The sequence below is a fragment of the Gorilla gorilla genome, chromosome 1 (assembly GCF_029281585.2).
Source record: "Gorilla gorilla gorilla isolate KB3781 chromosome 1, NHGRI_mGorGor1-v2.1_pri, whole genome shotgun sequence".
In the NCBI taxonomy this organism is placed as follows: Eukaryota; Metazoa; Chordata; class Mammalia; order Primates; family Hominidae; genus Gorilla; species Gorilla gorilla.
Genome location: NC_073224.2, coordinates 223,749,769 through 223,762,027, shown reverse-complemented (window position 1 = coordinate 223,762,027; position 12,259 = coordinate 223,749,769). Strand labels below are relative to the sequence as shown.

At 46.8% G+C, this 12,259-nt stretch overlaps 1 pseudogene; it reads right to left on the bottom strand.

Annotated features, from left to right (window-relative positions):
* Nucleotides 1–2,029: 2,029 nt before the first annotated feature.
* On the bottom strand, nt 2,030–6,072 carry LOC134759221 (spermatogenesis-associated protein 21-like; annotated as a pseudogene).
* Nucleotides 6,073–12,259: the final 6,187 nt, after the last annotated feature.

Sequence of the window (12,259 nt, the reverse complement as noted above, 5' to 3'; positions counted from 1 at the left end):
AGATTAGGAGTTCAGGACCAGCCTGGCCAACATGGTGAAACCTGGTCTCTACTAAAAACACAAAAATTAGCTGGGCATGGTGGTATGTGCCTGTAATCCCAGCCACTCAGGAGGCTGAGGTGGGAGGATCACTTGAACCCAGGAGGCGGAGGTTGCAGTGACCCAAGATCACACCCCTGCACTCCAGCCTGGGCAACAGGGTGAGACTCCATGTCAAAAAAAAAAAAAGTGGTATATTATGGTATATCCATAGAATGGAAATATTACTGAGCAACCAAAAGAACAACATGTTGATATGTTGATACACACAATACATGAATTTCTTTCTCTTTCTCTCTCTCCTTTTTTTTTTTTTTTTTTTTTTTGGAGACAGAGTCTTACTCTGTTCTCCAGGCTGGAGTGCAATGGCATGATCTCAGCTCACTGCAACCTCTGCCTCCCAGGTTCAAGTGATTCTCCTGCCTCAGCCTCCCGAGTAGCTGGGATTACAGGCAACTGCCACCATGCCCAGCTAATGTTTATATTTTTAGTAGAGACGGGGTTTCACCAGGTTGGCCAAGCTGGTCTTGAACTCCTGACCTCAGGTGATTCACCCGCCTCAGCCTCCCAGAATGCTGGGATTATAGGCTGAGCCACCGCGCCCGACCTAGATGAATCTCAAATAGTCATGTGGAGTGAACGAAGCCAGACAGAAAGAATGTACACTGTACAATTTCATTTGTGTAAAATTCCACGAAATACAAACAAATCTATAGTGATAGTTGGTGGTTGCCTGGGGATAGACTAGTGGGAGGGGGGATGAGAAAGGGCATGAGGAAATGGTTGGGGTGATGGCTATGTTTGCTTTCTTGATTGTGGGGATGGTTTTGTGGGTGTGTACATATGTCAAAACATTAAATTGTACACTTAAAGTATGTGCAAGTGAATGCCAATTATACCTTACTGAAGCTGTTAAAAATAAATCTTACCAGGCTGGGTGCGGTGGCTCACACCTGTAATCCCAGCACTTTGGGAGGCTGAGGCGGGCGGATCACGAGGTCAGGAGGTTGAGACCATCCTGGCTAACACGGTGAAACCCCGTCTCTACTAAAAATACAAAAAAATTAGCCAGGCATGGTGGCGGGTGCCTGTAGTCCCAGCTACTGGGGAGGCTGAGGCAGAAGAATGGCATGAACCTGGGAGGCGGAGCTTGCAGTGAGCTGAGATTGCGCCACTGCACTCCAGCCTGGGTGACAGAGCAAGACTGTCTCAAAAAAAAAAAAAAAAATCTTACAGATAAATAAAAAAAGATCTTGTGGTCAAATAAGTTTGGGAAAGGCAATATACTCTAACCATATCTTTTTAAAATTATTTATTTTTATTTTTTTTTTGAGACAGGGTTTCACTCTGTCACCCAGGCTGGAGCACAGTGGTGTGATCTTGGCTCACTGCAGCCTGGATCCCAGGCTCAGGGGATCCTCCCATCTCAGTATCTGGAATAGCTGGGGCCACAGACATGTGCCACCACATCCAGCTAACTTTTGTATTTTTTGTAGGAACGGGGTTTCACCATGTTGCCCTGATCTCAAACTCCTGGGCTCAAGCAATCCTCCCGCCTCAGCCTCCCAAAGTGCTGGGATTACAGGCACGAGCCACAGCGCCTGGCCTCTAATCATATCTTGCAAAATCTTACAAAGGCTCAGCAGCTAGTAAACTGCTTCCAGGATATCCTAGCATACAGAAACCTGTTTCAGCTTTGTTAAACTCAGCATGTCCCAATATTATCTGTATACAGAACCTGGCACCTCCTCCCTCCCCCCTGCACCCATTGACATACCGTGGGGCCACTCTGGAAACAAGACTTATTTTTATTTTATTTTTATTTTTTTGAGACGGAGTTTTGCTCTCATTGCCCAGGTTGGAGTGCAATGGCGCGATCTCAGCTCACTGCAACCTCCACCTCCCCCGTTCAAGCAATTCTCCTGCTTCGGCCTCCTGAGTAGCTGGGATTACAGGCATGTGCCACCACACCCGGCTAATTTTATATTTTTTAGTAGAGACAGGGTTTTACCATGTTGGCCAGGCTGGTCTTGACCTCAGGTGATCTGTCTGCTTCGGCCTCCAGAAGTGCTGGGATTAACAGGCGTGAGCCACCACGCCCGGCCTGGAAACAAGACTTAAATGCTTGTGATGTAGGCTGGGGGAATAGCCCAGTGACCCACAGACTGAGTGCTTGACATCTTCAGGGCACAGAGGGGAGCAAACACTCTGTCACCCAGGCTGGAGTGCAGTGGCCTGAACATAGCTCATTGCAGCCTTGACCTCCTGGGCTCAAGGGATCACCCCTGCCTCAGCCTCCCAAGTAGCTGGGACTGCAGGTACATGCACCAGAATGGGGGGCATGGTAGGAGGGGGGCTCTTTCACCTCCTCTGTGGTAGGTCATTCCATACCCTTCTTCCCAGATCTCCTAGGTTACCTGGCAGCTCTCAATAGGCTGATCCTCCCCGATTCCCCGGTTCCGTTGCCTCCCCTGCTGGCCCTTGATCTCCTTTCCGGAGCCCAGCTGCTGTAGCCCTCAGGTACTTCAGGAACCCAGGAAGGCAGCAACCCCAGCTCACTCTGATCCTGGCCTGCTTGCAGCTCCTGGGACCCTTCCTGGGGGACCCAAGAGGACTGTTTCTTCCTGGGGAAAATAGACAAAGTGACACTTTAGCTCCCAGACTGGGGCACTGTTTTATATATTTTTATAGGGCTAGGCATACCATAAGTGCATAGCTAACGCCTGGAAGGACCAATGAAGGACTCACAGGAATTCCCCAAATCATAGACACTTTGATGTCAATGTTTGGGGGAGTTAAAATTTAAACTTTCACAATTATTTGTAGAGACAAGGTCTCGCTATGTTGCCCAGGCTGGTCTTGAACTCCTGGGCTCAAGCAATCTTCGACCTCGCCCTCCCAAAGTGCTGGGATTAGAGGTACGTGCCATTGCATCCAGCCTAGAATTTAAGTTTTATAGTATTTTTTAACTGTTTTTCAGAAAAAAATGAAACAAAAATCAGAACTGGGATGCAGAGAGGACAAGAGATTTGAGCCTAAGGTCATAAAGCTAAAGATAACTGTTCAAAATTTGAAGCTGTGTCTATCCGATCTCACTTTAGTATTCTGGAGTATTTCCTCCAAGCTTCTTCCTATGCGTATGCATACTTATTTATTTATTTATTTATTTATTTATGTTTTTGAGACAGAGTCTTGCTCTGTCACCCAGGTTCGAGTGTAGTGGCATGATCTCAGCTCACTGCAACCTCCACTTCCTGGGCTCAAGCAATCCTCCCACCTTAGCCTCCCAAGTAGCTGGGACTACAGGCATATGCCACCATGCCTGGCCAATCTTCATATTTTTTGTAGAGATGGGGTTTCACCATGTTGTCCAGGTTGGTCTTGAACTCCTGGGCTTAAGTGATCTGCCAACCTCAACTTCCCAAAGTGTTGAGATTACAGGGGTGAACCATGGTGTCCGGCTACATATATATATATATTTTTTTTTTTTTTTTTTCTTTTGAGACAGAATTTCACTCTTGTTGCCCAGGCTGGAGTGCAGTGGAGTGATCTTGGCTCACTGCAACCTCTGCCTCCTGGGTTCAAGTGATTCTCCTGCCTCAGCCTCCCAAGTAGCTGGGATTACAGGCATGTGCCACCATGCCCAGCTAATTTTATATTTTTAGTAGAGATGGGGTTTTGCCATGTTGGCCAGGCTGGTTTTAAACCCCTGACCTCAGGTAATCCACCTGCCTTGGCCTCCCAAAGTGCTGGGATTACAGGTGTGAGCCACTGTGCCCGGCCTAATGTACTTTTTTCAATTAACATCATAGCCTGTGTTTTTCCCATGCTAAAAATCCTTCAGAAACATGCTTTATATGTTTTTTTATGTTCATTAAATGTATAAAATTCCATATTTTAAAGATAACCATCATTAACCATTTCCCTATTGTGTGGGCGCTTAAGGGGTTTCTAATTTTTTAGTATTTAAGATAATGTGACAGTGAAAGTCTTTGTGCATAAAACTGCTTGAATCACCAATTATTTCCTCATGGCCTATTTCCAGAAATGGGTGAGGATAAAGGGAGTTTCAAGGCAGTTTAAACAAATTGCCACGTTGATGAAACAGGTATGCTTAAATGGTTTCTATTTCCACCAGCATGGTATGCAGTAGTTGTCTCAGTGGGCCTCGGACCTGGCTTGAGTTGTCTCTCCTAACTTTTCTTGTAGAGGAGGCTATTTAGGAGTTTCTGGTTATAGTCAAATCCAACTAAGCCAGCTAGTCTTTACTATTTCTATTATCCCAGCGTTTCACTTTGCCTCTATCTGCCTCGCTCTTGATTTTCTCTTTTTGAATACATTCTTGCTGTAGAAAAGTTTAAAAAAAACACAAAATTTAGAAAACAATTACGTGTACATCTTTACATGTTCCTGTGTCTCCTAACCTTTTTTTGTTCATTATTCTATTAATTCAGTGAATCAATATTTATCGAACATTTACTATGTGTCAGGCATAGTACTAGGCATGAGGGCTTTGAGGTTGAACCAGGTGTATGATGCTCCTCAAACAAGACACATAAAAGATGTTTGTGGTCTCGTTGGGGGAGTTCAGACAAAAGGTTAACATGAACTCTTTAGTGCAACTGGTGCAATGAAAGAGAAGGACAAGGTGCTGTCGTGGGTGGAGCTGCCTTGGCCTGGGAGTTCTCCATTCTCTCTCTCTCCCCCGCAGGTGGGCTACAGGGGGTTCTCTCCTGGACCTGTTCTCTGGAAAGCCCCTCAGCTCACCCTGGTCTTGCTGGAGGCCCCTGCTCCTGGATTCTGAGCTCGGAAGGCCCCTTCTCAAATGCATCTCTGTGTCTGGGCCCCTTCTCTGGCCCTCGTGAAGCTGATGAGAGCTGCTTCCTGCTGCCCACTTCCGAAGCATCCGGAAACATGACCTGGACAGAGATATCCATGGCAGTGGCTTGAGGGCTGGCATTGAGTACCTGTTCTGGAGTGATCCCTCCCACTCCTCCCAGGTACTCTTCTGGCCTCAAGGACAGGGAGATCCTGTGCCTGATTGGGGAAGCTGTTGGAGAGGGGTGAGCAGGAGCTGAGAGGCAGGGATGCAGGGCCCGGCCCTGCTGTTGCTGTTGCTTAGCACGTAAGGCTCTGGTATGAACTGGAGTCCAGATTAGTACCCGAGACAAGGGGATTGCCTTAAGGACAGCTTGAAAGAGCACCCTGGGGGACCCCAAGACTCTCATAAGGTCCAAGAGACGCCTTCAACAATTCCCATGCCTTCAAAACGCAGGCTCTAGTTTGAACTGAGTTTTTATTTCATTTTTTGAGAGAGAGTTTCCCTCCGTTGCCCAGGCTGGAGTGCAGTGGCACAGTCTCGGCTCACTGCAACTTCCACCTGCTGGGTTCAAGCGATTCTTGTGCCTCAGCTTCCCGAGTAGGTGGGATTACAGGTGTGCGCCACCATGCCCAACTCATTTTTTTATTTTTTTTGTAGGCCAGGCTGGTCTCGAACTTCTGACCTCAAGTGATCCGTCTGCCTCAGCCTCCCAAAGTGCTGGGATTACAGGCATGAGCCACCGCACCTGGCCTGAACTGGGTTTTGATCACTATCATGGTCTGTCACTCTCCAACTGGGTGACCTGGAGCCAGTGACTGAGACCCGGCTCCAAGCATCACCGGAGTCAGCAAACTCCAAACAAATGGACTTAATTATCTCATTGACATTGATATAATACAAGATTCTGATGTGAGCTAATACTAACAGGCACCTACTAGGAGACAGGGCCTGTGCTAGGTGCCTTAGTCAACACCGTAAAACAAATGAGGCTGCAAGGGGTGCAATGACAGGCCCAACATCACACAGCTGGGTAAGTGGTGGGACTGGGACCCCATGACGATGCTTGTTGAAAAAATAAATGGGTGGATGAAGGAAGCCCTGAATGTTCACCTCTAGCCTCTCTCCTAGCCTCCTCCCCTCCCGGCCCTCTCCCTGCCCCAGGGGAAGTGAGGATTTATAACAGAGGCTACAGGGAACATACCCAAGGGCATGTTGACTTTTTATTTTTTCTTTTGGCTTTTTTTTTTCTTTTCCTTTTTGTGGAGAATGGGGTCTCGCTATATTGCCCAGGCAGGCCTCGAACTCCTGGACTCAAGCTCTCCTCCCACCTCTGCCTCCCTAAGAGCTGGGATCACAGGCGTGAGCCACCGCGCCTGGCTTTTTTTTTTTTTTTTTTTTTGAGACGGGGTCTCACGATGTTGCCCAGGCTGGTCTTTAACTCCTGGGATCAAGCAATCCACCCACCTCTGCCTCCCAAAGTATTGGGAGCAGGCGTGAGCCATGGCACCTGGCTGACTTTTTATTTTATTGTATTGTATTTTATTTATTTATTTGTTTGTTTGTTTGTTTATTAATTTTTGAGATGGAGTTTCACTCTTGTTTGCCCAGGCTGGAGTGCAATGGTGCAATCTCCGCTCACCGCAACCTCCACCTCCCAGGTTCAAGTTCAAGCGATTCTCCTGCCTCAGCCTCCCAAGTTGCTGGGATTACAGGCATGCACCACCATGCCAGGCTAATTTTGTATTTTTAGTAGAGACTAGGTTTCTCCATGTTGGTCAGGCTGGTCTTGAACTCCCGACCTCAGGTGATCCACCCGCCTCGGCCTCCCAAAGTGCTGGGATTACAGGCGTGAGCCACCGCGCGTGGCCGCACCTGGCCATTTCTAAAGCCTTTCGTCTCTCCTCCACCTCTTTCATCCAACCTCATATTCAGCTGTGCCACCACCCCCTACACAAACTTTCTGTTTTAATCCAGGCAGGCTCCTGCAATCCTAGCCCCACAGACCCCAGCCTCTGTGCCCACCTCCCATTTTTTCTATCTTTCCGATAGCCCCCAACCCATCCTTCAAGCTCCTCCCTCTTCTCCAAGTTTCCAACCATCTCAGCTCTCTCTCCAGCCACTGAATTCCTTTGAGGCAACATCAGCACCATTTCTATGGGTACATGGACCCCCTTTCACTGTTAACTAGTTTCCAGGAGTAAATCCTAACCCCCATGCCCCTTCCTCCCATAGTGAGACCATATGACCTTGAAGATCTTGATGGTGCTTCTTCCACTTTAAATCATGGCAGGCCCGCCAGCATCCATGGAGGAAACTTCCATGTGCTGGAAACCTTTGTAAACAGTATTCTCCTAACAGCCCTGTGAAGTCTGGGTTCAGCCCTGTTTTAAAGATAGGGAAATTAAGGCTCTGAGCAATGTTTTGTCCGATACCACATGGCCGGTCTGCAGAGGAACTGGATTCAAACCCAGGCCTGTCTGACTCCCATGGCCACTCATCTCATCATATCATTTTGCCTACAAAGAAGCTTAAGTCATTCATTCATTTCCTTGTGCAATCGATAACTGTTTAATGACACGTGCCCGTGCTAGGGACAACGTCAGGCCTTGGGGGATACACTGGGTGTCCTGACGGTTCCCACAGTTTACCAGGGACACAGAGGAGGCGTACTTAATAGCTGCTGACCCAAGTCCGCACTTCCTTTTCCTGCCCTCCAGGTCCTTCCTGCAGTTACAGCTGCACCCCTGCCATGCAAAGCAGACCTCAGCTGGTTTGGTGGGGTAACCTCCCACCCCTGGTGCAGCCCTGGCCTCACGAAGGACCAGGCTGTCACCTGGAGCGGAAAAGTCAGGGCTGTGGCCAAGTCCTTCTCTCTTGCCTTGGAGTTCCTTGCCCCTCCCCAGCCTCTTGCTCATTAGGGTTCTCCTAACCATTCCCGCTTCCTCTGAGTCTTCCTGTCTCAGGGGTGGATAAACCACCTAGGGAAAATCTCCCCCTACGCCCCTCAAACACACTCCCTATTGTCCACTGTCTCTGCCTGAGAATGTGCAGGCTCAGCCTTGGAATTGTCAGGCCCCAGTATTCCACAAACTGAAGTTTTACGGAGGCAGAAGCCCCAGAGGGGCTCCAGCCCCCATCTGTCCACATCTGGAGCTTGCTAACTGTGAGAATCTAGACAAGGAGGGGAAGCCCCAGCCCTAGCAGAGGGGCTTGGAATCCAAGGGCAGAACTGGGAGAGAAGTTGACAAATATCGACTACGTCACCCTTTCAGATCACTTGGGACCCTTTTTTGTTTATAGCTTTATTGAAATTTAACTCACATACCATACAGTTCACCCATTTAAAGTGTACAATTCAACGGCTTTTAGGATATTCACAGAGTTGTGCCACCCTCGCCCTAATTCTAGAATATTTTTATCACCCCAAAAAGAAATCCCACACCCCTTGGCCATCATCCCCAATCTTCCCACCCCAAAACCAGCCCTAGGTAACCACTAATCTACTTTCTGTCTTAGTGGATTTGTCTATTCCGAACATTCCACATAAATGGAATCATACAATATATGGTCCTTGGTTAGTAGCTTCTTTCACTTAACGTCATGTTTTCAAGGTTCATCCATGTTGTAGCACATATCAGAATTTCATTCCTTTTTATGGCTGAGTAATATTTCACTGTATGGCTAGACACCATTTTGTTTATCCATTCATCAGTAGATAGAAATTGGGGTTGTTTCTTTTTTCTTTCTTTTTTTTTTTCTTGAGACAGGGTTTTGCTCTGTCACTCAGACTGGAGTGCAGCAGCGCAATCATAGCTTACTATAGCCTCAAACTCCTGGGCTCAAGGGATCCTCTCACCTCAGCCTCTGAGTGGCTGGCTGGGTCTACAGACGCATGCCACCATGCCTGGCTTGTCTTTAAAATTTTAAAATTTTAAATAGAGGCGAGGTCTCATTAGGTTGCCCAGGCTGCTCAAAGTCCTGAGTTTAAGTGATCCTCCCACCTTGGCCTCCCAAAGTGCTGGGATTACAGGTGTGAGCCACCATGCCTGGCCCGTTTCCACATTTTACCTATTATGAATAACACTGCTATGAACATTCATGTACAAGTTTTTATATGAACATACATTTGCATTTCTCTTGGTTATGTATATAGGAATGGAATTGCTGAATCACATGTCAACTCTATTTTTAGCTTTTGAGTAATTGCCAGACTTTCTCAAAGTGGCTGTATCATTTTACCTTCTTACCAGCAGCATATGACTGCTCCAATTTTTCTGCATCCTCTCCAACACTTGTGATTATCTGTCTTATTTATTTATTTATTTATTTTTTGAGACAGGGTCTTCCTTTATCACCCAGGATGGAGTGCAGTGGTATGATCATAGCTCACTGCAACCTCCAACTCTGGGGTTCAAGGGATCCTCCCACCTTAGCCTCCTGAGTAGCTGAGACTACAAGTGCACACCACCACACCTGGCTAATTTTTAAATATTTTGTAGATGGGAATCTCACTATGTTGTCCAGGCTGGTCTTGAGCTCCTCGGCTCAAGGGATCCTTCCGCCTCAGCCTCCCAGTGTTTTGGGATTACAGGTGTGAGCCACTGTACCTGGCCTTACTTGTCTTTTTTATCATAGCTATCCTAGTGGATGTGAGTGTAAAGTGTTATCTCATTCTGATTTTGATTTGCATTTCCCCAATGGCCGATAATGTTGGACATCTTCATGTGCTTATTGGCCATTTGTCTATCTTCTTTGGAAAAATGTTTATTCAGAGCCTTCGTCCTTTTTTTTGAGATGGAGTCTTGCTCTGTCACCCAGGGTGGAGTGCAGTGGCCTAGTTCCAGCTCACTGCAACCTCCGTCTCCCATGTCCAAGCAATTCTCCTGCTTCAGCCTCCCTAGTAGCTGGGATTACAGGTGTGTGCCACCACACCAGACTAATTTTTGTATTTTTAGTAGAGACGCAGTTTTGCCATGTTGACCAGGCTGGTCTCAAACCCCTGACCTCAGGTGATCTGCCCACCTCAGCCTTCCAAAGTGCTGGGATTACAGGTGTGAGCCACCATGCCCGGCCCCCCTTTTTTTTTTTTCAGACAGGGTCTTACTCTGTCCACAGGCTGGACTGCAGTGGCATGAACGTGGCTCACTATAGCCTTGACCTCTTGGGCTCAGGTGATCCTCCCATTTCAGCCTCCTGAAGTGCTGGGATTACATGCATGAGTCACAGCACCCAGCCTGCCTCTGTCCATTTATATTGGGTTGTCTTTTTATTATTGCATGGTAAATGTTCTTTATAAATTCTAGATACATGTCCTGAATCATATATATGATTTGCAAAAATTTTCTCCCATTATGTGGATTACATTTTCACCTTTTTGTCTTTTGAAGCACAGAAGTTTTAAATTTTTGTAAAAGTCCCATTTATCAGCCTGGTGCAGTGGCTCACACCTGTAATCCCAGCACTCTGGGAGGCTGAGGCGGGCGGATCATGAGGTCAGGAGTTTGAGACCAGCCTGGCCAGCAAGGTGAAACCTCATCTCTACTAAAGATACAAAAAATTAGCTGAGTGTGGTGGTGCGTGCCTGTAATCCCAGCACTTTGGGAGGCCGAGGCGGGCAGATCACTTGAGGTTGGGAGTTTGAGACCAGCCTGACCAACATGGAGAAACCCCGTCTCTACTAAAAATACAAAATTAGCCGGGCATGGTGGCACATGCCTGTAATCCCAGCTAGTCAGGAGGCTGAGGCAGGAGAACTGCTTGAACCTGGCAGGTGGAAGGTTGCAGTGAGCCGAGATCGCACCATTGCACTCCAGCCTAGATGACAGGGTGAGACTCTGTCTCAAAAAAAAAAAAAAAAAAAAAAATACAGATAGGGTGCAGTGTATACTGCTCAGGTGATGGGTGGACCAAAATCTTACAAATCACCACTAAAGAACCTACTCATGCAGGGCGAGGTGGCTCACGCCTGTAATCCCAGAACTTTGGGAGGCCGAGGTGGGTGGATCACTTGAGGTCAAGAGTTATAGACCAGCCTGGCCAACATGGTGAAACCCCGTCTCTACTAAAAATACAAAAATTAGCCAGGCATGGTGGCGCATGCCTGTAATCCCAGCTACTTAGGAGGCTGAGGCACGAGAATCACTTGAACCTGGGAGGCAGAAGTTGCAGTGAGCCAAGATCATGCCACTGTCTTCCAGCCTGGGTGGTAGAGTGAGATTTAGTCTCAAAAAAAAAAAAAATTGGAAAATAAGGCCAGGTATGGTGGCTCATGCCTATAATCCTAGCACTTTGGAAGGCTGAGGCAGGAGGATCTCTTGAAGACAGGAATTCAAGACCAGCCTGGGCAACATAGCAAGACCCCCGTCTCTACAAAAAGTAAGAAAATTAGCAGGGTAGGGTGGTGTATGCCTGTAGGCCCAGCTACTCAAAAGGTTGAGGCAGGAGGATCCCTTGAGCCCGGGAATTTGAGGCTGCAGTGAGTGATGATCGCACCATTGCACTCCAGTGTGGGGTGACAGAGAGAGAGAGAAAGAGAGAGACCCTGTCTAAAAAAAAAAAAAAAAAGAAAAGAAAAGAAAAATAACCAATATTTGCAAAAATGTGAAGAAATTGAAACCCTTGTGAAGGTAAATAGTGCTGCTGCTGTGGAAGACAGTTTGGAGGCTCCTCAAAAAGGTGAGCAAGGCCGGACATGGTGGTTCACACCTGTAGTCCCAGCTACTTGGGAGGCTGAGTTGGGAGGATCACTTGAGCCTGGGAGGTTGAGGCTGCAGTGAGCCGTGATCATGCCAGTGCATTCCAGCCTGGGCAACAGAGTGAGATGCTGTTTCAAACAAAACAAAACAAAACTACTAAACATAGCATTATTGTATAACTCAGCAGTTTCACTCCTATGTATACACTCAAGAAAATGGAAAACAGGACTAGAACAAGTGTTTGAACACCAATGCTCATAGTAGCCCGATTCCCAATACCAAAAGGTGATAACATCCCAATTGTTGACAGATGAATGGATAAACAAAATATGGTATATACATGCAATGGAATATTATCCCTCCATTAAAAGGAATGAAATTCTGATCCATGCTACATGAATGAACCTTGAAAACTTGATGCTAAGTGAAATAAGAAACACAAAAGCCCAATATTGTATGATTCCACTTATAAGAGGTATGTAGAAAAGGCAAATTCATAGAGACAGAAAGTAAAACAGAGGTTACTAAGGGATGGAGCAGAAGGAAATGGGAAGTTATTGCTAATGGGTGTGGAGTTTCTGTTTGGGATGATGAAAAGTTCTGGAAAGCATGGTATAGTTGCACAATATTGTGAATGTACTTAATTTCACAGCATTGCACACTTAAAATGGTAAATTTTATGTTATGTATATTTTACAATAAA